The sequence below is a fragment of the Marmota monax genome, unplaced genomic scaffold (genome assembly GCF_021218885.2).
Source record: "Marmota monax isolate L192 unplaced genomic scaffold, Marmota_monax_Labrador192_F-V1.1 WCK01_AAM20220418_F8-fsc00036, whole genome shotgun sequence".
Lineage (NCBI taxonomy): Eukaryota > Metazoa > Chordata > Mammalia > Rodentia > Sciuridae > Marmota > Marmota monax.
In genome coordinates this window covers 10558142-10578338 of record NW_026694491.1, presented here as the reverse complement: position 1 = coordinate 10578338, position 20197 = coordinate 10558142, and the positions used below count along the sequence as shown (strand labels likewise).

General features: G+C 37.5%; 1 long non-coding RNA gene across 1 annotated transcript; it reads right to left on the bottom strand.

Moving 5' to 3' along the window:
- Positions 1-11496: 11496 nt before the first annotated feature.
- Positions 11497-19891, bottom strand: LOC124075682 (uncharacterized). The gene is made up of 4 exons (XR_009224483.1): positions 19768-19891; positions 18277-18371; positions 14649-14723; positions 11497-11615 (listed from the first exon to the last, which is right to left on the bottom strand). It is a non-coding gene; the product is annotated as an uncharacterized LOC124075682 (long non-coding RNA).
- Between the last annotated feature and the right edge of the window lie 306 nt (positions 19892-20197).

Genomic DNA, 20197 nt, shown 5'->3' with positions numbered 1-20197 from the left:
TCCTTGCTGCACTTATGCTCAGAAGAGGAACTCACACACTCACCCACTTCCAAGCAAATGAAGCATTTTAAAACTCCTCTCTTTGAAAACTGTACACTCCCAAATCTCAAATCCCTACCCAGATCAGTGGTCTTTCATTGGACACTAATGAAAACTCCTTACTCAGGTAAACAATTAATGCATAAATATACTGCAAATCAGTTACTAGCTAATCCCCAAATATTAGCTTCTTGTCAATACAGAGTTCTGGATCTGTATACAGAGAGCTCCTAGGATTACTGTGATACATTTTGAAGGCAAAGTATCTCCTATTTTCAATACAAGCCCAACTAAACTAAAAGCACTTGAGTCAACCTCATTTCCTGGTTGAGGATGACAAGGAACATCCTCATTTTCTGCACAAGAAGGACGACTAGTGGTCAAAAGGCATACTAGTCACTTAATTTAACATGCCTTGAATTTATAGAATTATACATTTGGAATTAAATTTATAGATCACTAAGTTTATGCTTATCATTAAGGATAACAATGTCATGAAAAGCAGAAATGAATTAATCACTTAAGACTTTCTGGCTGTACTGTGGCAGATTCCAGCCTCTTTCTAATATGTAACCTCTTAAATACAATTGTCTTTGTGAATATGCAGTATAAAATAATTAGTTCAGATTCCTTTGGTGGAGTTCAAAAGAATTTGGTTCTTTCTACAAAGACAAGTTGTAACCAGTAAGCTCAAAAACTTGGAAACATATAACTTCTCTCTAAAGTATTCTTTCTGAAGAATTTTGAAAAATATTCTTAGTTTTTGACTGGCTTTCAACCCTCTGAAAAGGCGTGGGTGTTTTATATTTATTTTGGTAGAAAAATGTGTGTTGAAACTTCTACAATGGAGTTATTGTTTTAACAAGGAGATGGAACCTTATAATGTTTTTGGAGAACATAGCTCTCCAAACTTCTATCTATATACCTAAACATCTCAAGAACCCAATCACCAAACTCCTGCATTCCCTTGGTCATGACTGAATGTTGACACTCACACGTGATTGTGTGCCTGAAAATATATGTGTACCAACAAGTTCGTAGCTTTTAAATAAATTTAATTGTTCTCTGGAAACTTGGAACAAATGGCAGGTAATAAGTATGTTTAGAAGTAATTGTTTTAAATTTAGAGCTTAAACAAAGATCTCTCAAATCATCTAGGCATTTTCTTTTCATCACTCACTCAAAGTATTTCTTAATCTTGGTAAAAAATGTCCCTGTGTGCAGAAGACTCCCACATAAGAGAGGGAAAATCTTCCTAGAGGTGACTAATATAACAACTACAAAGAAAGAAAGATGAAAACCAAGAAATATTCTCTTGAAGGTGAACTGATGAAGCTAAATTTGCAACCAAGAAATGTTTGGGAAGTAGTTCTGACCTCCTACTCAAACCAAAGATGTTCTAAATTTCATGTTTTCTTGTATACACAGTGTCTCCACACTGCTTCCCACAGTAACCATATTATCTGGTAAGACCAACACAGGCAGAAGTTTGGGGGGATGAAGTATTTATGATTAACTCTGAAGATTGCAAAATTTCACTAGGTTTAGCTAGCCATGAGGAAAAGGAACCTCTTGAGGAAAGAATTGTATAAACCAAAATTCACAGTAAAAAATACCATAGTTCATAGAAACTCTGCTATGAAAGTATTTTCTTGTACATTCAACTAAAAATACTCTTTCTGATTTGTGTAAGTGATTTCTATTAAATCTGTCATAAGGTACTGACATTAAGGGCAAATGTTCTGCTGTTGACGAAGATGTGCAGGTGGTAGGTAGGTGGTTACAGCATGTACTTATTCATTTACTCAACATTCATGATGCACTTGAATTGTGCCATGGACTATGCTTGGTATATAGTCATTAAGAAAGTAAAAGTCTAATGAATGAGCCATATTTTTAAAACTTCCAAAGTAATGGGGTACCTGTGCTCTGATTATGTACATATACCAATCCAACTGTTTATATACATTAACCAAACATTCACTAATAGGAAGATCCAAAAGCTCCAATTTGCCAACTTTACTCCTGTTGTGCCAATGGAACAGTGCCCTGGTTTGAGAGAAAAATTATATATTTCACCTATTTATAAAGCAACACATGCATGTCAAGAGACACAAGAACTTCTCTGCCCTTAAGGAGTTAAGTATCTAGTAAAATAGAGAGACAATTAATTATAATGTGTGATAAGTGTTATATATTATACAAACCTACACTGAGTATTTTCAAAGTTTATCTCAAGCATACCGGGTCCAGACTGAGAGTCAAGAGTACTTTTCAGAGTCTAAAGGGCATATAAGTAGTCTGAAAGAAAAAACAAGGGTTAGCTAAGTAAAAAAGATTGTTCCAAACCAAAGGAGTGTAGTTGCCAATAAGAAGAATAAGAGAGCATAGCAATTCTCAGACACTAAAAGCCATTGGTTTGTCTGGGGCACTATCAGGGAGGATTAGGAGCTAGAGATGAAGAGGGTAATTGCTGGACCATGAAGGACCTCATGTGCTGAACAAGGTTTGAACTGAATTCTGAGGGTTGGAGAGCTACTGATGCATAAAATATAAAATTGCTTTGGTTACAAAATGGAGCATAAAATAGAGAGGGGAAGATTGCAGGCAGATGTAAACAAAAGTTTTGGTTGGGTACTTACATAAAATTGTCCTAAGTGAGCTTATTTTGGCATAATTCCCCATATATATGTATACATGAATATTTTTTCTTCCTCTCTCTTTATTGCTTTCTGCTTGGAATAAGAATGTTATGACAGGATTCCTGCAAATGTCTCATGATACTGAGAAAGAAAGTGATGCATAGTAATCAGGGCAAAAGCAATAAATCTGGATTAATATTATTAATTATAGGTCTATCTACTTCTGCATTATCCTATCCCTTCTCCTCTCTCCTTCCCCAGAGTAAGCCATTATCCTAAAGTTGGTGTATATCATCTCATAAATATTCATATTTTACATATGTAGTAAAAGTGCATTTATCCTTTTATATTATATTAATTGAAATGTATATTAAGCTACTATAACAAAAAATATATATAGTGGCTCAAATATCCTGTGGATCAAGAGATGAGTCAGGGACCACATAAAGATGGCTGCAAATAGAGTGCATCACACTCCGTGTACCGCGTCACTGCGCAGGTGAATAACGAGTTAGAGCGACAAAAAGCTATCTTGTTAGGAATTTACAGCAAAATAGGGGTGCACAGAAACCTAGAGGAAGGATTTCCAGCACCGAGGACCGGCTATTGAATCTCTAACACGAGCCAACTGTGCAACCAGAGTTCCAGGCTGACTGATCCGCCTCCCGTCTGAGCTTCGGGCTGAGTTCGGGATTTGAGACAGGGAAGAAAGCGGTCCAGTTCTATCTCCCACAACGGAAAATCCACCAAGGAAGCCAGCGGCCACCATCTTGGAGAGCTGACGTCACCACCGCCACTCTCCGACAGATTGCAACAATAAAGCAGGTGTGTGTTACTCAGCCCATCTCCCATACAGTGGGGAATTCGCATAAAATCTCTCCCAGGCTTTCTGGGGGAGGGATTATCAGAACGAGCCTGCATAGAGACACTGGGAAAGGTAGAGACACCTGACCTTCAACTCCCCCTCCCATCAGCGGTGAAAACAAAACCTGTCTAGCCAGCGCTGGGGGAGGGGCAAGCGGAAAAAGATCAAAACAATAGGGAGCCGGGGTTCCCAATAGCCACCCTCCACACCCAGCAAACTGTAGGCCCAGAGGACAGTTTGAACTGACAAGAGGCATCACACAAGGGAAGGCCGGGCTAGCAGGAGAAACTAGGGCTAGCAGGAGAAGCCAGGGGACGAGAGGCCAGGCCCTCACGACTGGGCAGCTAGAGATCGCCCGCCACCCAGCAATAGCCCGCCCACTGCCCGCGCGACTGGGCGGCTGGAGACTGCCTGCCCACAGACGACCACACGCCCGCTACCCGCGCGACTGGGCGGCTAGAGACTGCCCGCCTGCAGGCGACCACACGCCCACTGCCCGTGTGACTGGGCGGCTGGAGACCACCTGCCTGCCAGCGACCGACTGCCCGCCTGCTGCCTGCGCGTGGCCCCCGGGACTGGGGGGCTGGAGACCGCCCGCACGCTGGCGACCGCGCGGCTAGACCCCGAGGTGTGGCCCAGCAGGTACGGCGCAGACACTCTAGGAAGAGGTCTATAGCCAGGCCTTCATGAAGTAGCTAAATGGGAGCTGAAACCAACCAGAGACAGACCAGTCCCACCCCTCCTTTCGGACACCCCGGCAAGGAGCCTGGGGCCCGAAATAGCAGAGAGGTGACGTCACCGGAGTTCGGCCGTCGGAACTCCTTCCCAGGGGAATCCACTTTAGCAGGCATAGTCTACCACCCCAAAGGAGAGACAACAGAGATATACAAAACCAAAACAAATTTATAGGAGAGAGCAGAAACACAGCAATCAAACAGAGCTGGAAAGTAACGTGAACATCATGAAAAACAAAGGAAGAAAGGATTACAAACAACAAAGGACAACTTAAATCTACAGGAGGACCTAGAAGCATCAGAAACATGGATAGGGAAAGAACTCAAGGCATACCTAACTCAGATGAAAAGGAATATTAGAGAAGACATGAGACAGCAAGTCCAAGCAATAGAAGTATATTTTGAAAACGAATTAAACAAACAAATTCAAATGGCAAAGAACGAGGTTACCAGGAGATAGAGATCTTAAAAAAAAAATCAAACAGTAATCCTAGAAATGCAGGAAACTATAAACCAAATTAAAAACTCCAATGAGAATATTACAAATAGACTAGATCAAGTAGAAGTCAGAACATCAGATAATGAAGACAAAGTTTATCAACTTGAAAAGAATATAGTCAACACAGAAAAGATGCTTAAATCTCACGAGCAATCTATTCAAGAGATATGGGATGTCATAAAAAAACCAAATTTGAGAGTCATCGGGAGAGAAGAAGGCATAGAGGTTCAAACCAAAGGAATGGACAACCTATTAAATGAAATAATTCTAGAAAACTTCCCAGAGATGAAAGATGGAATGGATTGCCAAATCCTGGAAGCCTACAGGACCCCAAACATTCAAAACTGTAATAGACCAACTCCAAGACATATAATTATGAAGATAGCCAACATACAGAACAAGGAGAGAATATTAAAAGCTACGAGAGAAAGGAGGCAGATTACATTCAGGGGTAAACCAATTAGGTTAACGACTGATTTTTTATCACAGACTTTGAAAGCGAGAATATCCTGGAACAATGTATTTCAAACGCTGAAAAATAATGGATTCCAACCAAGAATACTGTATCCAGCAAAATTAAGCTTCAGATTTGACAATGAAATTAAAATATTTCATGATAAACAAAAGCTAAAAGAATTTGCAGCCAGAAAACCAGCACTGCAAAGCATTTTGAGCAAAATTCTACAAGAAGAGGAATTGAAAAATAGCACCCAAAACTAACAGCGGGAGGTATCTCAGTAAAAGGGGAGGGAAATAACCAAAGAGTAAAAACTAGCCAAACTAAAATAAATAAATAAATAAACATGACTGGAAGTACAAACCATATTTCAATTGTAACCTTAAATGTTAATAGCCTAAATTCACCAATCAAGAGACATAGGCTAGTAACCTGGATCAAAAAAACAAATCCAACAATATGCTGCCTTCAGGAGACTCATATGATAGGAAAAGACATACACAGGCTGAAGGTGAAAGGTTGGGAAAAATCATACCACTCACATGGCCCTCGGAAGCAAGCAGAAGTGGCCATACTCATATCGAATAAAATCAACTTCAAACCAAAGTTAATCAAAAGGGATAAAGAAGGACACTATATACTGTTAAAAGGAACCATCCACCAACAAGACATAGAAATTATCAATTTGTATGCACCAAACAATGGTGCTGCAACGTTCATAAAACAAACTCTCCTCAAGTTCAAGAGTCAAATAGACCACAACACAATAATTATGGGTGACTTCAACACACCGCTCTCGTCATTAGACAGATCCTCTAGAAAAAAGCTGAATAAAGAAACTATAGAACTCAATAGCACAATCAATAACCTAGACTTAACTGACATATATAGAATATATCAACCATCATCAAGTGGATACACGTTCTTCTCAGCAGCACATGGATCCTACTCAAAGATAGACCATATATTATGCCATAGGGCAACTCTTAGTAAATATAAAGGTGTGGAGACAATACCATGCACCATATCTGATCATAATGGAATGAAACTGGAAATCAATGATAAAAGAAGGAAGGAAAAATCCTGCATCACATGGAAAATGAACAATATGTTACTGAATGATCAATGGGTTACAGAAGACATAAAGGAGGAGATAAAAAAATTCTTAGAGATAAATGACAATACAGACACAACATACCGGAATCTATGGGACACAATGAAAGCAGTTTTAAGAGGGAAATTCATTTCCTGGAGTTCTTTCCTCAAAAAAAGAAAAAACCAACAAATAAATGAACTCACACTACACCTCAAAACCCTAGAAAAGGAAGAGCAAAATAACAGCAAATGTAGTAGAAGACAAGAAATAATTAAAATCAGAGCAGAAATCAATGAAATTGAAACAAAAAAAAACATTGAAAAAATTGATAAAACTAAAAGTTGGTTCTTTGAAAAAATAAATAAGATCGACAGGCCCTTAGCCATGCTAACGAAAAGAAGAAGAGAGAGAACTCAAATTATTAACATACGGGATGAAAAAGGCAATATCACAACAGACACTACAGAAATACAGAAGATAATTAGAAAGTATTTTGAAACCCTATATTCCAATAAAATAGAAGATAGTGAAGATATCGATAAATTTCTTAAGTCATACGATCTGCCCAGATTGAGTCAGGAAGACACACACAATTTAAACAGACCAATAACAAAGGAAGAAATAGAAGAAGCCATCAAAAGACTACCAACCAAGAAAAGCCCTGGACCGGATGGGTATACAGCGGAGTTTTACAAAACCTTCAAAGAAGAATTAATACCAATACTTTTCAAGCTATTTCAAGAAATAGAAAAAGAAGGAGCTCTTCCAAATTCATTCTATGAGGCCAACATCACCCTGATCCCGAAACCAGACAAAGACACTTCAAAGAAAGAAAACTACAGACCAATATCTCTAATGAACTTGGATGCAAAAATTCTCAATAAAATCCTGGTGAATCGAATACAAAAGCATATCAAAAAAATTGTGCACCATGATCAAGTAGGATTCATCCCTGGGATGCAAGGCTGATTCAATATACGGAAATCAATAAATGCTATTCACCACATCAATAGACTTAAAGATAAGAACCATATGATCATCTCGATAGATGCAAAAAAAGCATTCGACAAAGTACAGCATCCCTTTATGTTCAAAACACTAGAAAAACTAGGGATAACAGGAACTTACCTCAACATTGTAAAAGCAATCTATGCTAAGCCTCAGGCTAGCATCATCCTAAATGGAGAAAAACTGAAGGCATTCCCTCTAAAATCTGGAACAAGAAAGGGATGCCCTCTCTCACCACTTCTATTCAATTTAGTTCTTGAAATACTAGCCAGAGCAATTAGACAGACAAAAGAAATTAAAGGCATAAAAATAGGAAAAGAAGAACTTAAATTATCACTATTTGCAGATGACATGATAATATATTTAACAGACCCAAAAGGGTCTACAAAGAAACTGCTACAGTTAATAAATGAATTCAGCAAAGTGGCAGGATATAAAATCAACATGCATAAATCAAGGGCATTCATGTATATCAGCAACAAAACTTCTGAAATGGAAATGAGGAAAACCACTCCATTCACAATATCCTCAAAGAAAATAAGATACTTGGGAATCAACCTAACAAAAGAGGTGAAAGATTTATACAATGAAAACTACAGAACCATAAAGAGAGAGATAGAAGAAGATCTTAGAAGATGGAAAAATGTACCCTGTTCATGGATAGGCAGAACTAACATCATCAAAATGGCGATATTACCCAAAGTTCTTTACAGGTTTAATGCGATGCCAATCAAAATCCCAACGGCATTTCTTGTAGAAATAGATAAAGCAATCATGAAATTCATATGGAAAAATAAAAGACCCAGAATAGCAAAAGCAATTCTTAGCAGGAAGTGTGAATCTGGAGGTATAGCGATACCAGATTTCAAACTGTACTACAGAGCAATAGTAACAAAAACAGCATGGTACTGGTACCAAAACAGGCAGGTGGACCAATGGTACAGAATAGAGGACACAGAGACCAATCCACAAAATTACAACTTTCTTATATTTGATAAAGGGTCTAAAAGCATGCAATGGAGGAAGGATAGCATCTTCAACAAATGGTGCTGGGAAAACTGTAAATCCATATGCAACAAAATGAAACTGAATCCCTTTCTCTCGCCATGCACAAAAGTTAACTCAAAATGGATCAAGGAGCTAGATATCAAATCAGAGACACTGCGTCTGATAGAAGAAAAAGTTGGCTACGATCTACATACTGTGGGGCTGGGCTCCAAATTCCTCAATAGGACGCCCATAGCCCAAGAGTTAATAACAAGAATAAACAAATGGGACTTACTTAAACTAAAAAGTTTTTTCTCAGCAAGAGAAACAATAAGAGAGGTAAATAGAGAGCCTACATCCCGGGAACAAATTTTTACCCCTCACACTTCAGATAGAGCCCTAATATCCAGAATATACAAAGAACTCAAAAAATTAAACAATAAGATAACAAATAACCCAATCAACAAATGGGCCAAGGACCTGAACAGAAACTTCTTAGAGGAGAACATACAATCAATCAACAAGTACATGAAAAAATGCTCACCATCTCTAGCAGTCAGAGAAATGCAAATCAAGGTCACCCTAAGATACCATCTTACTCCAGTAAGATTGGCAGCCATTATGAAGTCAAACGACAATAAGTGCTGGTGAGGATGTGGGGAAAAGGGTACACTTGTACATGGCTGGTGGGACTGCAAATTGGTGAGGCCAATTTGGAAAGCAGTATGGAGATTCCTGGGAAAGCTGGGAATGGATCCACCATTTGACCCAGCTATTGCCCTTCTCAGACTATTTCCTGAGGATCTTAAAAGAGCGTACTATAGGGATACTGCCACATCAATGATCATAGCAGCACAATTCACAGTAGCAAGACTGTGGAACCAACCTAGATGCCCTTCAATAGATGAATGGATAAAAAAAATGTGGCATTTATACACAATGGAGTATTACGCAGCAATAAAAATGACAAAATCATGGGATTTTCAGGGAAATGGATGGCATTAGAGCAGATTATGCTAAGCGAAGCTAGCCAATCCTTAAAAAACAAATGCCAAATGTCTTCCTTGATATAAAGAGAGCAACTAAGAACAGAACAGGGAGGAAGAGCATGAGGAAAAGATTAACATTAAACAGAGACGAGTGGGGGGAGAGAAAGGGAGAGAGAAGGGAAATCATATGGAAATGGTAGGAGACCCTCAATGTTACACAAAATTACATATAAGAGGTTGTGAGGGGAAGGGGGGGGGAACAAGGGAGAGAATTGAACAACAGCAGATGAGGTAGAGAGGGAAGATGGGAGGGGAGGGGAGGGGGGATAGTAGGGGATAGGAAAGGTAGCAGAATACAACAGTCACTAATATGCCATTATGGAAAAATGTGAATGTGTAACCGATGTGATTCTGCAATTTGTATTTGGGGTAAAAATGGGAGTTCATAACCCACTTGAGTCAAATATATGAAAGATGATATGTCATGAGCTTTGTAATGTTTTGAACAACCAATAAAAAAAAGAGAGAGAGAACTTCTCCTCTATGTTGGAAAAAAGAATAACAATAGGCAGAGTAAGGGACAGGGAGCAATGATTCCAGGCAAGGGTCTGTTAGGGGTCAATAATCCTTTAGAACAAGAACATACGAGTGGGAAGGAAGACAGGCATGGAACCTGTGACCTTGCCCACTACCTCAGTTTTTGGACAAGATCTCTGAGCTCTCATGGGGCCCAAGGGCTTGGTTTATCTTTGGGCCAACTTTTAGAAAGGAAGCAGAAAATCTTGTTTCTGAATGTATACATAAAATCCATGCTTACAATTATACATTTAAGAGGTGGGAGGGAAAGGGAGAGAAAAGGGAAATTACATGGAAATGGAAGGAGACCCTCATTGTTACACAAAATTACATATAAGAGGTTGTGAAGGGAGTGGGAAAAAAACAAGGAGAGAAATGAATTACAGTAGATGGAGTAGAGAGAGAAGATGGGAGGGGAGGGGAGGGGGGATAGTAGAGGATAGGAAAGGTAGCAGAATACAACAGTCACTAATATGGCAATATGTAAAAACGTGGATGTGTAACCCATGTGATTCTGCAATCTGTATTTGGGGTAAAAATGGGAGTTCATAACCCACTTGAATCTAATGTATGAAATATGATATGTCAAGAGCTTTGTAATGTTTTGAACAACCAATAAAAAAATGCTAAAAAAAAAAAAAGAGATGAGTCAGGGGATAGGTTAGCAATTCAGGAAAGATATCTCCACTCAAAAGTTATCCTCGATCTTGGTTCCTTCTCCTGCTGTTGTATCATCATCTCAGGGGAGTTTATTGTTGAAGCTGCTATTCTTGCATTCTAGTCATTGGGAAGAGAAAAGAGAGGCAGGAGTGGGTATGTAGCACTCTTTTACATTTAAAGATGCAACACTAAAGTAGCACATATAATTCTGGTTGCATCATATTATCATATTAAGTAGAATTTAATTCACAGCTGTATCTAGCTTGAAGGGAGACTGGAAAATGTCTACTCTCCTGGCCATATAATCTCCTGGATCATGGGTGAGGAGCAGATTTCCTATTAGAAGAAGGAAGGTTGACTGTATCCTGAGTGACAATCATATATCTTATTGTATGTATTCATTATAATTATTATTACATTGAATATTAAATCTTTCATATTTATCCCCATTGTTACATTAAATAATATTAGGTTATTTTAATAACTATAAACCTCAGGATAGAGATAAATCACACTATATCCATTCACCTACTAATGGATATTAAGATATAAATATCTAATAAATAGCATCCCTCTTCTTGATTAGAGTTGAGCCAATTTAGAATCAGTTTTATCATATGAAAAATTATCTTAAGAAAAGATAGTCTGCAAGTACACAACCAGGCAAGCTATCACAGAAGCCACAGGGCAGAGAGGTTCATAGATCAAAACAAAATGCTAAAATTGCAGGGCTTATTAAATCAACATAAAATAGAAGATGAAAAGATTGCTAGAGCTAATAAATTCAGCCAAGTAACCATTTATAAAACCACATACAAAAGTTGATAGCTTTCCTATATACCAATAAGATATCATAAAAACAATACTGTTTTATTCAGCTTCTTTTGCTTCAGTGACCCAAAAAAAATAAATTTAGAGGAGGAAAAATTTATTTGGGGACTCACAGTTTCAGAGGTCACTATCCATATATAGTTGGCTCCATTCCTTGGGGATGAGGTGAGGCAGAATATCATGGCAGAAGTGTGTCGTGGAGGAAAGCAGCTGGGAACGTGGCACTCAGGAACTAGAGTAAGACTTAAACTCAGCTCACAAAATATATACTCCAAAGACACATTCCCAGTAACCCACCTATTCCAGCCATACCCTTCCTGCCTTCAGCTAACACTCAGTTAAATCCTATCACGTGATTAACTCACTGATAGGGTTAAGGCTCTCATTACCCAATCATTTTACCTCTACCTTTTTACATTGTCTCACACATGAGCTTTTATCTAAACCATAAAAAGTCCCATTCATAATAACCTACAAAAATAACTAGGAATAAATCTAACCAAGGAAGTAAAAGACCTCTACAAAGAAAACTAGAGATTATTGAGGAAAGAAATTAAAGAAGATATAAGAAAATGAAAAAAAATAAACTCCCATGTTCATGGATAGGCAGAATTAATATTGTTAAAGTGGTCATATTGCCAAAAGCATTATACAGTGTGGGAGGCCGTCATGTCATGTGACCAGCATTTTCCCCTCCTGATCAGTTGAGGCACTGTCGGTCATCTCTGATGATCTGCTTTCTTTTAAGTTGCGGAAGACTGTGGTCCCCATCTTGAGGGTGGTAAAAAGAATGCAGCCAAATGTGTCTTCATGTGTGGGTGTGCCTTCCTACATCCCCAGGGATGGAGTTACCTTACCTGTCCTTGTAACTCGGCCCCTCTTGACCTTTACTGGATGGAAATTTCTAAAGAATCTAGAGTCCTCCCAATAAAAGTCCACTCTGAAATGTGTGTTCTCTCTCTCTCTCTCTCTCTCTCTCTCTCTCTCTCTCTCCAGCCTCCCGTGATATTCCTCCCTCTCCCATTTGGGGAGTTTGAGGTCAAGGGCAGAGGAGCCGTCCTGGGGCTTGAAATTAAGGTAAATTGTGCATCTGTGTTTTATTTGATGCCTTAGGGAATTCACTAGAGTGACCTCTAGTTTAGCTGCCTGTGCTGGACAAGGGTGGGAATACAGGTTCAGTGTAATTCTCATCAAAATACTAATGACATTCTCCACAGAATTAGAAAAATCAGTGTTAAAATTCATTTGGAAGAATATAACACCCAGAATAATCAAAGCAATTTTAAGCCAAAAAATCAATACTGGAGGCATCATAATCCCTGACTTCAAATTATACTATGGAACTTTAGTAACAAAAACTGCATGATACTGGCATAAAAACAGACACATAGATCAATGGTACAGAATAGAAGACCCAGAGGCCCACATAGATATAGTCATTTGATCCTTGATAAAGATGCCAAAAACATGAATTAGAGAAAAAAAAACAGCCTTTTCACTAAATAGTACTGAGAAAACTGGCTATCTATAAATAGAACAATGAGATTAGGTCCTTATCTGTCACCCTGCACAAAAGTTAACTCAAAATAGATCAAAGGCCTTGGAATTAGACCAGAAACTGCAAATCTTAGAAAAAAATGTAGGGTCCACACTTCAACATATAGGCACAGGCAATAAGTTTCTTAATAGGATCCCTAGAACTCAGGAAATAATGCTAAGAATTAATAAATGGAATGGCATCAAATTAAAAAGCCTCACAGCAGAGAAATCTTTGCTAGTTACTCTTCTGGTAGAGGATTAATATCCAGAAAATATAAAGAACTCAAAAAATTTCACACCAAAAACCAACCCAATTAATAAATGGACAAATGAGCTAGATAGACACATCTCAAGAGAAGAAATTCAAATGGTCAACAGGTATATGCAAATATGTTTAACATCATTAGCAATTAAGGTAATCCAGATCAAAACTACACTGAGATTTCATGTCACTCCAATCAGAATGGTAGTCATCAACAATATGAACAATAATAAATTCTGGAGGATGTTGAGAAAAAGGAATATTTTTACACTATTGGTGGGAATTTTAAATTAGGACAATTACTATGGAAATCAGTATGGAGGTTCCCCAAAAATCTAGAAATAGAGACACCATAGGATCCACCATATAACACTCCTCAGAATTTATCCTAAAGTACTAAAGTCATAACCATATAGTGATACATGCATTCCCATGTTTATAGCAGCACAATTCACAGCAAACCAGCCGAGGTGTCCATTGGTGGATGAATGGATAAAGAAAATGTGGCATACACACACACGGTGGAGTTTTAGTCAGACATAAAGAAAAACAAAATCATGTCATTTGTAGAAAATTGGCTGGAACTTGAGAACAATATGTCAAGTGAAATAAACCAACCTCAAAGGTCAAGGGTCAAAGTTTTCCCTCAGATCTGGAAGCTAGAGAGGAAAAAGGCAAAGAAAACTGGGGGGTCTTATGAAAATTGAAATGAGATCAATAGAAAGAGGAAGAGGACTAGCAGAAGAAAGGAGGGTAGGGAAAGGGGAAATACAGGGGAATGATATTTGTCAAACTACATTGTTATATTGTGTGCATGGACAAATACATAACAACAAATCTAAATATTGTATGAATCTGTAATACACTAATAAAAATATGGAAAGAGGCCAGGCAGTGTGGCATACACCTGTAATCCCAGCAGCTCAGGAGGCTAAGGCAGGAGAATCACAAGTTCAAAGCCAGCTTCAGCAACTTAGGGAGGCACTAAGCAACTTAGCAATCCTGTCTCAATATTTAAAAAAAATTAAAAAAAAGAATAGATATATAGCTCAGTTAAGAATCCCTGGGGGTCAATCTCCAGTACTTACCCCGCCTTCAAAAAGAAGGCCCACAAAAGATAAAGAATGTTCTCTCTCTCTCTCTCTCTCTCTCTCTCTCTCTCTCTCTCTCTCTCTCTCTCTCTCTCTCTCCTGCATCAGCCTTCTCCTACTGGGGCTGTGGTTGTGAGGACTAGAGTTGAATTTTGAGGCTATGGAGTCCACAGTTACAAGTTAACCAACATAAATTCTTGCTTTATTGAAGAGGCCCAGTGGCAATTAGCCTCATAAGCAACTATGGATTTTAACTGCGTTTTCTGGGCAGAGAACTTGTAGGAACAGAATGATGTCACCAATGGATAGCTTATTTAAGACCTCATAAATATCGACTGCTGCTTCATGTATATTATCCAAATTAAATGCTTACCCTTTCTTCTCTTGTTGCTTAATCATCATCACAGGGGAGCTCATAGTTGAAGCTATTGTTCTTGCATTCTAGCCACTGAAAAGAGAGAATAGAGGTCGGGTGAGATGCTGAGGCTTATAGCATGCTGAGAAGTTAGTCTTGCTAAATGAAAGACAGGGCTGGGTGGTGCTTGCTCAAGGCCTCAAGTGCAATGTATTACCTTTTGGAAATCAGTCATACACATGTAAGCAAAGTCACTTTTAGCTGAAGGAAACCACTATGGTAAAAATCCCCCAGCCATAGCCTAGCAAATATCCCCAAAGCTGAGACATTTCCTGTCCTGCACACACTTAAAGCCTCTTTATTCCATATGCTCTTTTCTTCCCCAGATTATATAATTATTGCTTGTTTTTCAATGTTGGTAGTCAAATGGTTCATAAATAGTATCCATCTGGACCAACTGACTTAAAAAAAGAGAGAAAAGATAAAGAAAAATAGAAATTAAAATATCACCTTTTTACTGGTAAAAACTTGAAAAATTGTCTTATATCTATGGGCAAATAGCTTTCCTAAAGCTGTATCCTACAGGCTAAGTCACAGGTTGAAGTCACCTATTGTAGTCCTCCCCATACCAACAAGGCAATGTTAGCCCAGTCAAATTTCCAGAAAGGAGCAGAGAGCACTATGTGTACTTCTTGCATGGTAGCAAAGTACCCAGAAAAAAAGAAGAGAAAGGAGCCACACTAGGCAGTTTCATTTCCAATGTCAAACTCTCTAATAATTTACTGCACTTCCTGTGAAGAGGAGAATATGCACTAGTTAGTGTCCCTCTCCTGGAGAAGCAAAACATCATCATAAGTGTTTTAACTCAACAATAAATAAGATAATGCTTTCCAGTTTTTTCACTATTAAAAATAATGCTGCAATGTAAATTTTTGCAAAATGCTAGGTATCTTTAGAATATACCTAGGAGAGGATTTTCTAGGCCATATTATATCCAGTGACATATGCTGTTGAATTGTTCTCTATAGTGGTTAAATGATCTACATTTCCACCATTAGAATGTAAGGTCCATTGACCTCTATCTTTGGTATAGCTAGATGTTGTAAAAAAATCAATCAATCAATCAATCAATAAACAAGACATCTTTTGGGTATGAAGTGGTATCTCTATATAAAAATGACTTCAATTTGTATTTACAATATCTTCATGAAATTGAACTTCTTTTTTTGTTGTTGTTGTTCTTCACTGGCAAATTTTATTTTCTTTTTTTAAATTTTAATTTGTTATATATGACAACAGGATGCATTACAATTCATATTACACATATGGAGCACAATTTTTCATATCTCTGGTTGTACACAAAGTAGAGTCACATCCTTCGTGTCTTCATACATGAACTTAGGGTAATGATGACCGTCACATTCCACCATTTTTCCTACCCCTATGTTCCCTACCTTCCCCTCCCTCCTCTTTTCCCATTTGCCCTATCTAAAGTTCATTTAATCCTCCCATCCCCTCATCCTGAAGTATATTATGGATCAGCATCCTTAAATCAGAGAAATCATTTGGCATTTGTTTTTTTGGGGGATTGGCTAATTTCATTTAGCATTATATTCTCCAGCTCCATCCATTTACCTGCAAATGCCATGATTTTATTCTCTTTTAATGCTGAATAATATTTCACTGTGTATATATACCACATTTTCTTTATCCATTCATCTACTGAAGTGCATCTAGATTGGTTTCACAGTTTAGCTATGTGAATTGTGTTACTATAAACATTAATGTGACTGTGTCCCTATAGTATGCTGTTTTTAAGTCCTTGGGTATAGACCTTAACTGGATCAAATTCCCAGTTTTTCAAGGATTCTCCATACTGCTTTCCATATTGGCTGCACCGATTTGCAGTCCCACCAACAATGTACGAGTATGCCTTTTCCCCCCACATCCACATCCTAATCAACACTTATTGTTGTTTGTATTCTTAATCCTGCCATTCTGACTGAAGTGAGATGAAATCTTAGGGTATTTTTTATTTGCATTTCTCTAATTGCTAGAGATGTTGAACATTTTTTCATATATTTGTTGGTTAATTGTATATTAATTGAATATCTTCTTCTGAGAAGTGTCTGTTCAGTTCCTTGGCCCATTTATTGATTGGGTTGTTTTTTATTTTTGGTGTTAAGATTTTTGAGTTTTTTATATATCCTAGAGATTAGTGCTGTATCTGATGTGCATGTGGTATTTGTTCCCAATTAGTAGGTTCTCTATTCACCTCACTGATTGTTTCTTTGCTGAGAAGAAGCTTTTTAGTTTGATGTTTAGTTTCATGTCTACTTGTCATTCATATTTCTTTTTGTGGGATTTGCCCATTCTTATTTTTTCTGTTCATATTTCCATTATTTTATATGATTTTTTACTGATTTATAGTGGGTTTTCTTCCTTTAAAAAAAATCCTAATACAAATGGATGTCAGTTACATATGATATAAAATTCTCTTTTTTATATTTTCTGCTTTTCTTACTACACTGCAGTTTAAGATATTTTGGAAGTGAGGTGAGAGGACCAGAAATTTATATTCCTGTTGACTCACTCTCTATTTTCCTGTGTCTAATCTTCTATTTAACCTATCAGTCAAATTTTAAATATTAGCCAGGAGATAGTATGGGAAGAAGAAAAAGAAACTATCTTTAATACACTGCAACAGCAAACAACTTTATAAACATCACTACTTAAGTCCTTAGACACTCTTCTTCTTAAGTTCTTTGACATCTTCCTTAGCCACAAGCCTGTGACTCTGTTCCTTTCTTTAAATTCTTCCCAGTTTAGACTTTTTTAATCTCTAATTCCCCAAGAAATTTATCTCTTTCCCTAACTTATATTGCTCATTCTGAAAAGATAACTTTTGAAGTTAACCAAACCCTTAGAAGGCAATTTGATGTCCATTCCCATATTTCCAAGCAGCATCTCAAAAGAATTATCCAGCAAAAGGGAGGCTTGTGTTGTAGGGAGGTCAACAGCAGGTGAGTCAGTACTTGCTTGACACTGAGACAATTAAAATGCTAAAAACGGGAAAGCTTCTAGCAAATCAGGACAAGTTAGTTACTCTGTTACCAAGAAAAAATATACATATTTTCCCCATAATAATTGTACTTGCTATTTTTCTAGGATAAATTTCCTAGATAAATAGATAGGGGATGGCTAGTAAAAGTGCATTAATTGCTTGAGGGTTTTCAAAAGTGTTGGACTAAAAAAATAGACTTCTAATATAACTGACCTATTTTTAATCCCATGTGTGGTAACAATGATATCCAGAGTTTTTGATACACCAGAATAGATCCCCTAGCAGCATCTAGGGTCATAGTATGTTAAAGACTATTTTTATCTCTCAGTATCCTCAGGGAACTGGTTGCATGACCCCAACAGATGTTAAAATACTCAAATTTCTTATATAAAATGGCATAGTATTTACATGTAACCTATGTACATACTCCCAAATACTTTAAATGATCTCAAGATCACTTATCAAACCCAATGCAATGCAAATGCTATGTAGACACTTGTGCTATATCATTTAGGAAATAATGACAAGGGGGAAAAGCCTGTACGTTTTTTGTTAAAGAGGAGAGATTTATTTTTGACTCACAGTTTCGGAGGTTTCAGTCCCTGGTTGGTTTTCACACCACTATGGGCTTATGGTGAGGAGCACATAGCAGAGCAGGGCTGCTTGCACATGTAAACCTGTAAATATTTGTACAGACGTAACATTTTGGGGGTTTGATTGTGGTTGATTGAATACACTCACCAGAATACAGAAAGCTGACTGTAATCACTTAATGCATAAGAAAACTGATCAGGAGTCTTCCACATTGGTAGGGTATTTAGCATATCTAGCCTACAGTCAAAATCTCCCCTTCAGTCTCAATCTCTCAATCTTTCTCTCCCCCCACTCCCTCTCTCTTCTTTCTCTCCCTCCCACCCTCTATTTCTCTCTCTCGCAGACACAGATTATTGTATCTATCCTACAAATACCCTTGGAGTTAAAAGAAAAAAAGAAACACTTCTCCATGAAGAGCACCATGTCTACAGTAGCAATCAGAAGCCATTTATTTGCCAGTTGTTGTGTCTAAAGCACTGTGTTAGACACTATAGATAACAAATAAATTAGAAAAAGAAACTGCCTTCAAAATATATCTGTTTGGAGGAGACAAACATGTTAAATAACACTTAAAATATCCGTGGCCTAAACTTTAACCTTTTCAAAACAATTGTATACTTCTAGTAGACCAAGGGAAAGAAGAATTATCCTAAATAGTTTCAGCAGAGTACTGCATGTATTCCTATTCAAATTCCAAATCTTAAATTTCTTTTTTTAATTTATTCTAATTAGCTATACATGATAGCAGAATGCATTTCAATTCATTGTACATAAATGGAGCACTACTTTTAATTTCTCTGGTTGTACACGATGTAGAGTCACAACAAATCTTAAATTTCTTAATTTCTCTAAAGATGTAGCTTGCATTACTAGCACTTTCTTATATCCATTGTGAATCTATTTTACAGTAAATTCTAATTCAAAAATGAAAGTGTATTTAAAAATGTAATATTCAACCAGGCATAACCGTGCACACCTGTAATTCCAGGAACTTGGGAGACAGAGGCAGGAGGACTACAAGGTTAAGGTTAACTTGAGCTATTTAGCCAAACCCTGTCTCAAAATAAAATACAAAGGACTGGGCATGTAGTTTAGAGGTAGAGCACTCCCTAGCATTCTAAAAGCCCAGCACCCTACACATACACATAACATGTAATATATATCTTATAAAAACTCGTCTCTAAGGTATTGTTGATAGTCTTCCTAATTGTGAGCTATGTTCTTTTTATTAAGACAGTGCTCTTAGAGTTGCAATGGCTTATCATAAACCAGAGAAAACAGGCCAGAATTCATTTCACTTTTTGAACTGGCCAAAGAGCAGAGTTTGAGATGAACATCTCTGAAAGTCCCACACATTTATACAAAATTTACCAATATAGATATGAAAAAAAGAAAGAGAAAGAGCCCCAATGAGTATTAACAGAAACAACTGTAGGGTTCAATTGAAAAAAAATAGACCTGTATATAAATGGCACACACCTTCCCCTATTTGAGCATTTGAGTGCTGTACATTTCCATTACCACTTGTCCTTTCCTTTCCTTTATCTGGAGCCTCCTGGAAAGCAGGGAAAAATTGCCCTTAGCAGCTGGCACCTGGAATCTGTGACCACTGTTGAGATAGAAGTCAATAGAACATTGCAACTAGGAGTCACTGATATTTTCATTCCAACTGTTGCAGTTGGCAATAACTCTAAAACGTGCCCCTCCCTTTCTTATGAGGAAAAGCAGCCTTTCCAAACACAATGGAATCTTTCTTTGATGATTTTTTAAGTTTGGTGCCTCAGGGACATCCTCAGAAACCACAGTTTCCTTTGCCCCAAACCACAGCTTTAAGTGTGGGACCTTGACCTTTCAAAAGTTAATCCTTTAGACTAGATTGTTTTCTTAAGCTTCTTCTTTCTTCCAAGTG